Source organism: Oncorhynchus gorbuscha, unplaced genomic scaffold (genome assembly GCF_021184085.1).
Source record: "Oncorhynchus gorbuscha isolate QuinsamMale2020 ecotype Even-year unplaced genomic scaffold, OgorEven_v1.0 Un_scaffold_13750, whole genome shotgun sequence".
Lineage (NCBI taxonomy): Eukaryota > Metazoa > Chordata > Actinopteri > Salmoniformes > Salmonidae > Oncorhynchus > Oncorhynchus gorbuscha.
The window spans coordinates 1-7,249 of record NW_025755856.1 but is presented as its reverse complement, the minus strand read 5'-3'; the positions used below and the strand labels follow the sequence as shown (position 1 = coordinate 7,249).

The following is a 7,249-nucleotide window of genomic DNA, read 5'->3' as shown; positions in this document are numbered from 1 at the left end:
TTTAAGGACCCAGTCTTCCGGAGGTGTTGGTTCAAAGTCCACCGCTGCAACTTTTTCTCAACAGAAAACTGTAATGTTATTTCAAACAAGGCCACCAAGGACACCGGACAAATAAAGGGAATCCAGCCTTTACCCTAATTCCCACGTCTGTTATTGCAATTATCTGCCGTGTTTTTCTAATTCAATCTGCTTCAGACATAAAATCAGAAACTAATTCTAAGTTTAGACGATGGAAGAATGAGCAACATCAGATAAATTAAGATTTTTAAAAAGAGAATCAAAAAAAGATGAAGGACGCAAGAGCAACATGAGATACATAAAGATTTTAAAGAAGAAAATGAAAAAGAAGACTAAAATACAAGGGAGTACAGACGCTCTAGGTAACTGATGAGAAAGTGTGAAAATCTTGCCAGAGCTGGGTAGTGTGGCCGAGTGGTCTAAGGCGCTGGATTAAGGCTCCAGTCTCTAAGGAGGCGTGGGTTCAAATCCCACCACTGCCATCTTTATTGAGTTTGTTTGCGCAAGCTATCACATGTTCTGCTTTATTTCAGGGTTTTTACTTTTATGTCGCCCATGCAAGGGAGAAAAGAAGCAATGTTGTGTGTCACGGATGGGGTTCCAACTCAATAGTGTAGTCCATTGCCTTAACCAACCAGCCACCAAGTCCTGTGCCCCTGCGGTGGCAGTTGCACATCCTACCGGTGGTTGTTCACATCAAATCCTTGATTGGAAAAATGGAAAGTTGTGATGGTCTGTGCGACGACCAAGCAGTCCATTTTAACAGTGGGTACTGTGGCCGAGCTGTCCAGAGAACTGGATTTAAGGACCCAGTCTTCCGGAGGTGTTGGTTCAAAGTCCACCGCTGCAACTTTTTCTCAACAGAAAACTGTAATGTAATTTCAAACAAGGCCACCAAGGACACCGGACAAATAAAGGGAATCCAGCCTTTACCCTAATTCCCACGTCTGTTATTGCAATTATCTGCCGTGTTTTTCTAATTCAATCTGCTTCAGACATAAAATCAGAAACTAATTCTAAGTTTAGACGATGGAAGAATGAGCAACATCAGATAAATTAAGATTTTTAAAAAGAGAATCAAAAAAAGATGAAGGACACAAGAGCAACATGAGATACATAAAGATTTTAAAGAAGAAAATGAAAAAGAAGACTAAAATACAAGGGAGTACAGACGCTCTAGGTAACTGATGAGAAAGTGTGAAAATCTTGCCAGAGCTGGGTAGTGTGGCCGAGTGGTCTAAGGCGCTGGATTTAGGCTCCAGTCTCTAAGGAGGCGTGGGTTCAAATCCCACCACTGCCATCTTTATTGAGTTTGTTTGCACAAGCTATCACATGTTCTGCTTTATTTCAGGGTTTTTAATTTCATGTCGCACATGCAAGGGAGTAAAGAAGCAATGTTGTGTGTCACGGATGGGGTTCCAACTCAATAGTGTAGTCAATCGCCTTAACCAACCAGGCACCAAGTCCTGTGCCCCTGCGGTGTCAGTTGCACCTCCTACCGGTGGTTGTTCACGTCAAATCCTTGATTGGAAAAAAGGAAACTTGTGATGGTCTGTGCGACGACCAAGCAGTCCATTTTAACAGTTGGTACTGTGGCCGAGCTGTCCAGAGAACTGGATTTAAGGACCCAGTCTTCCGGAGGTGTTGGTTCAAAGTCCACCGCTGCAACTTTTTCTCAACAGAAAACTGTAATGTAATTTCAAACAAGGCCACCAAGGACACCGGACAAATAAAGGGAATCCAGCCTTTACCCTAATTCCCACGTCTGTTATTGCAATTATCTGCCGTGTTTTTCTAATTCAATCTGCTTCAGACATAAAATCAGAAACTAATTCTAAGTTTAGACGATGGAAGAATGACAAACATCAGATAAATTAAGATTTTTAAAAAGAGAATCAAAAAAAGATGAAGGACGCAAGAGCAACATGAGATACATAAAGATTTTAAAGAAGAAAATGAAAAAGAAGACTAAAATACAAGGGAGTACAGACGCTCTAGGTAACTGATGAGAAAGTGTGAAAATCTTGCCAGAGCTGGGTAGTGTGGCCGAGCGGTCTAAGGCGCTGGATTAAGGCTCCAGTCTCTAAGGAGGCGTGGGTTCAAATCCCACCACTGCCATCTTTATTGAGTTTGTTTGCGCAAGCTATCACATGTTCTGCTTTATTTCAGGGTTTTTACTTTTATGTCGCCCATGCAAGGGAGAAAAGAAGCAATGTTGTGTGTCACGGATGGGGTTCCAACTCAATAGTGTAGTCCATTGCCTTAACCAACCAGCCACCAAGTCCTGTGCCCCTGCGGTGGCAGTTGCACATCCTACCGGTGGTTGTTCACATCAAATCGTTGATTGGAAAAATGGAAAGTTGTGATGGTCTGTGCGACGACCAAGCAGTCCATTTTAACAGTGGGTGCTGTGGCCGAGCTGTCCAGAGAACTGGATTTAAGGACCCAGTCTTCCGGAGGTGTTGGTTCAAAGTCCACCGCTGCAACTTTTTCTCAACAGAAACAGAAAACTGGCCGAGCTTGTCATGTTTTGTCTTAGATTGTCTTGTCATTATGCTTTCCCTTCTGTTCGTTTCCCCCTGCTGGTCTTATTAGGTTCGTTCCCTTTTTCTATCCCTCTCTCTCCCCCTCCCTCTCTCTCCTCTCTCTATCGTTCCGTTCCTGCTCCCAGCTGTTCCTATTCCCCTAATCATCATTTAGTCTTCCCACACCTGTTCCTTATCTTTTCCCCTGATTAGAGTCCCTATTTCTTCCCTTGTTTTCCGTTCCTGTCCTGTCGGATCCTTATCTATTGTTCACCGTGCTGTGTCTATGTATTGTCCTGTCGTGTCGTGTTTCCCTCAGATGCTGCGTGGTGAGCAGGTGTCTGAGTCTGCTACGTTCAAGTGCCTTCCCGAGGCAACCTGCAGTTCTTGATCAAGTCTCCTGTCTGTTCTCGTCATTACGAGTAGTATTATGCCTTTTGTTTGTAAAGTAACTTTACTGGATTAAATACTCTGTTTTCGCCAAGTCGCTTTTGGGTCCTCATTCACCTGCATAACAGAAGGATCCGACCAAGGAATGGACCCAGCGACTACAGATGCTCGTAACACTGCCGTCGAGATCCAAGGAGCCATGCTCGGCAGACACGAGCAGGAATTGTCTGCTGCTCGCCATGCCGTGGAGAACCTGGCCGCTCAGGTTTCCGACCTCTCTGGACAGTTCCAGAGTCTTCGTCTCGTGCCACCTGTTACTTCCTGGCCTGCCGAGCCTCCGGAACCTAGGGTTAATAACCCACCTTGCTACTCCGGGCAGCCCACGGAGTGCCGCTCCTTTCTCACCCAGTGTGATATTGTGTTCTCTCTCCAACCCAACACATACTCTAGCGAGAGAGCTCGGGTTGCTTACGTCATTTCACTCCTTACTGGCCGGGCTCGAGAGTGGGGCACAGCTATCTGGGAGGCAAGGGCTGATTGTTCTAACAATTACCAGAACTTTAAAGAGGAGATGATTCGGGTTTTTGACCGTTCAGTTTTTGGTAGGGAGGCTTCTAGGGCCCTGGCTTCCCTATGCCAAGGTGATCGATCCATAACGGATTACTCTATAGAGTTTCGCACTCTTGCTGCCTCTAGTGACTGGAACGAGCCGGCGCTGCTCGCTCGTTTTCTGGAGGGACTCCACGCAGTGGTCAAAGATGAGATTCTCTCTCGGGAGGTTCCTTCCAGTGTGGACTCTTTGATTGCTCTCGCCATCCGCATAGAACGACGGGTAGATCTTCGTCACCAAGCTCGTGGAAGAGAGCTCGCGTCAACGGTGTTTCCCTGCTCCGCATCGCAACCATCTCCCTCCTCTGGCTCAGAGACTGAGCCCATGCAGCTGGGAGGTATTCGCATCTCGACCAAGGAGAGGGAACGGAGGATCACCAACCGCCTGTGCCTCTATTGCGGATTTGATGGACATTTTGTCAATTCATGTCCAGTAAAGGCCAGAGCTCATCAGTAAGCGGAGGGCTACTGGTGAGCGCTACTACTCAGGTCTCTTCATCTAGATCCTGTACTACTATGTCGGTCCATCTACGCTGGACCGGTTCGGGTGCTACATGCAGTGCCTTGATTGACTCTGGGGCTGAGGGTTGTTTCATGGACGAAGCATGGGCTCGGAAACATGACATTCCTTTCAGACAGTTAGACAAGCCTACGCCCATGTTTGCCTTAGATGGTAGTCATCTTCCCAGTATCAGATTTGAGACACTACCTTTAACTCTCACAGTATCTGGTAACCACAGTGAGACTATTTCTTTTTTGATTTTTCATTCACCTTTTACACCTGTTGTTTTGGGTCATCCCTGGCTAGTATGTCATAATCCTTCTATTAATTGGTCTAGTAATTCTATCCTATCCTGGAACGTTTCTTGTCATGTGAAGTGTTTAATGTCTGCCATCCCTCCCATTTCTTCTGTCCCCACTTCTCAGGAGGAACCTGGCGATTTGACAGGAGTGCCGGAGGAATATCATGATCTGCGCACGGTCTTCAGTCGGTCCCGAGCCAACTCCCTTCCTCCTCACCGGTCGTATGATTGTAGTATTGATCTCCTTCCGGGGACCACTCCTCCTCGGGGTAGACTATACTCTCTGTCGGCTCCCGAACGTAAGGCTCTCGAGGATTATTTATCTGTGTCTCTTGACGCCGGTACCATAGTGCCTTCTTCCTCTCCGGCCGGGGCGGGGTTCTTTTTTGTTAAGAAGAAGGACGGTACTCTGCGCCCCTGCGTGGATTATCGAGGCTGAATGACATAACGGTTAAGAATCGTTATCCGCTTCCCCTTATGTCATCAGCCTTCGAGATTCTGCAGGGAGCCAGGTGCTTTACTAAGTTGGACCTTCGTAACACTTACCATCTCGTGCGCATCAGAGAGGGGGACGAGTGGAAAACGGCGTTTAACACTCCGTTAGGGCATTTTGAGTACCGGGTTCTGCCGTTTGGTCTCGCCAATGCGCCAGCTGTTTTTCAGGCATTAGTTAATGATGTTCTGAGAGACATGCTGAACATCTTTGTTTTTGTCTATCTTGACGATATCCTGATTTTTTCACCGTCACTCGAGATTCATGTTCAGCATGTTCGACGTGTTCTACAGCGCCTTTTAGAGAATTGTCTCTACGTAAAGGCTGAGAAGTGCTCTTTTCATGTCTCCTCCGTTACTTTTCTCGGTTCCGTTATTTCCGCTGAAGGCATTCAGATGGATTCCGCTAAGGTCCAAGCTGTCAGTGATTGGCCCGTTCCAAGGTCACGTGTCGAGTTGCAGCGCTTTTTAGGTTTCGCTAATTTCTATCGGCGTTTCATTCGTAATTTCGGTCAAGTTGCTGCCCCTCTCACAGCTCTTACTTCTGTCAAGACGTGTTTTAAGTGGTCCGGTTCCGCCCAGGGAGCTTTTGATCTTCTAAAAGAACGTTTTACGTCCGCTCCTATCCTCGTTACTCCTGACGTCACTAGACAATTCATTGTCGAGGTTGACGCTTCAGAGGTAGGCGTGGGAGCCATTCTATCCCAGCGCTTCCAGTCTGACGATAAGGTTCATCCTTGCGCTTATTTTTCTCATCGCCTGTCGCCATCTGAGCGCAACTATGATGTGGGTAACCGTGAACTGCTCGCCATCCGCTTAGCCCTAGGCGAATGGCGACAGTGGTTGGAGGGGGCGACCGTTCCTTTTGTCGTTTGGACAGACCATAAGAACCTTGAGTACATCCGTTCTGCCAAACGACTTAATGCCCGTCAAGCTCGTTGGGCGTTGTTTTTCGCTCGTTTCGAGTTTGTGATTTCTTACCGTCCGGGTAGCAAAAACACCAAGCCTGATGCCTTATCCCGTCTGTTTAGTTCTTCTGTGGCTTCTACTGATCCCGAGGGGATTCTTCCTTATGGGCGTGTTGTCGGGTTGACAGTCTGGGGAATTGAAAGACAGGTTAAGCAAGCACTCACGCACACTGCGTCGTCGCGCACTTGTCCTAGTAACCTCCTTTTCGTTCCTGTTTCCACTCGTCTGGCTGTTCTTCAGTGGGCTCACTCTGCCAAGTTAGCTGGTCATCCCGGTGTTCGAGGCACTCTTGCGTCTATTCGCCAGCGCTTTTGGTGGCCGACTCAGGAGCGTGACACGCGCCGTTTCGTGGCTGCTTGTTCGGACTGCGCGCAGACTAAGTCGGGTAACTCTCCTCCTGCCGGTCGTCTCAGACCGCTCCCCATTCCTTCTCGACCATGGTCTCACATCGCCCTAGACTTCATTACCGGTCTGCCTTTGTCTGCGGGGAAGACTGTGATTCTTACGGTTGTCGATAGGTTCTCTAAGGCGGCACATTTCATTCCCCTCGCTAAACTTCCTTCCGCTAAGGAGACGGCACAAATCATTATCGAGAATGTGTTCAGAATTCATGGCCTCCCGTTAGACGCCGTTTCAGACAGAGGCCCGCAATTCACGTCACAGTTTTGGAGGGAGTTCTGTCGTTTGATTGGTGCGTCCGTCAGTCTCTCTTCCGGGTTTCATCCCCAGTCTAACGGTCAAGCAGAGAGGGCCAATCAGACGATTGGTCGCATACTACGCAGCCTTTCTTTCAGAGACCCTGCGTCTTGGGCAGAACAGCTCCCCTGGGCAGAATACGCTCACAACTCGCTTCCTTCGTCTGCTACCGGGTTATCTCCGTTTCAGAGTAGTCTGGGTTACCAGCCTCCTCTGTTCTCATCCCAGCTTGCCGAGTCCAGCGTTCCCTCCGCTCAAGCGTTTGTCCAACGTTGTGAGCGCACCTGGAGGAGGTGAGGTCTGCACTTTGCCGTTACAGGGCACAGACTGTGAGCCGCCAATAAACGCAGGATTAAGAGTCCAAGGTATTGTTGCGGCCAGAGAGTGTGGCTCACTCGCAACCTTCCTCTTACGACAGCTTCTCGTAAGTTGACTCCGCGGTTCATTGGTCCGTTCCGTGTCTCCCAGGTCGTCAATCCTGTCGCTGTGCGACTGCTTCTTCCGCGACATCTTCGTCGCGTCCATCCTGTCTTCCATGTCTCCTGTGTCAAGCCCTTTCTTCGCACCCCGTTCGTCTTCCCTCCCCCTCCCGTCCTTGTCGAGAGCGCACCTATTTACAAGGTACGTAAGATCATGGACATGCGTTCTCGGGGACGGGGTCACCAATACTTAGTGGATTGGGAGGGTTACGGTCCTGAGGAGAGGAGTTGGGTTCCGTCTCGGGACGTGCTGGACCGTTCACTTATT

At 48.5% G+C, this 7,249-nt stretch overlaps 3 non-coding genes across 3 annotated transcripts; all 3 read left to right on the top strand.

The window, feature by feature from the left end:
* Positions 1-418: 418 nt before the first annotated feature.
* Positions 419-500, top strand: trnal-aag. The gene has a single exon. It is a non-coding gene; the product is annotated as a tRNA-Leu (tRNA).
* A 736-nt stretch (positions 501-1,236) lies between these two features.
* Positions 1,237-1,318, top strand: trnal-uag. Its single transcript has one exon. It is a non-coding gene; the product is annotated as a tRNA-Leu (tRNA).
* Positions 1,319-2,054: 736 nt separating this feature from the next.
* trnal-aag lies at positions 2,055-2,136 on the top strand. The gene has a single exon. It is a non-coding gene; the product is annotated as a tRNA-Leu (tRNA).
* Positions 2,137-7,249: the final 5,113 nt, after the last annotated feature.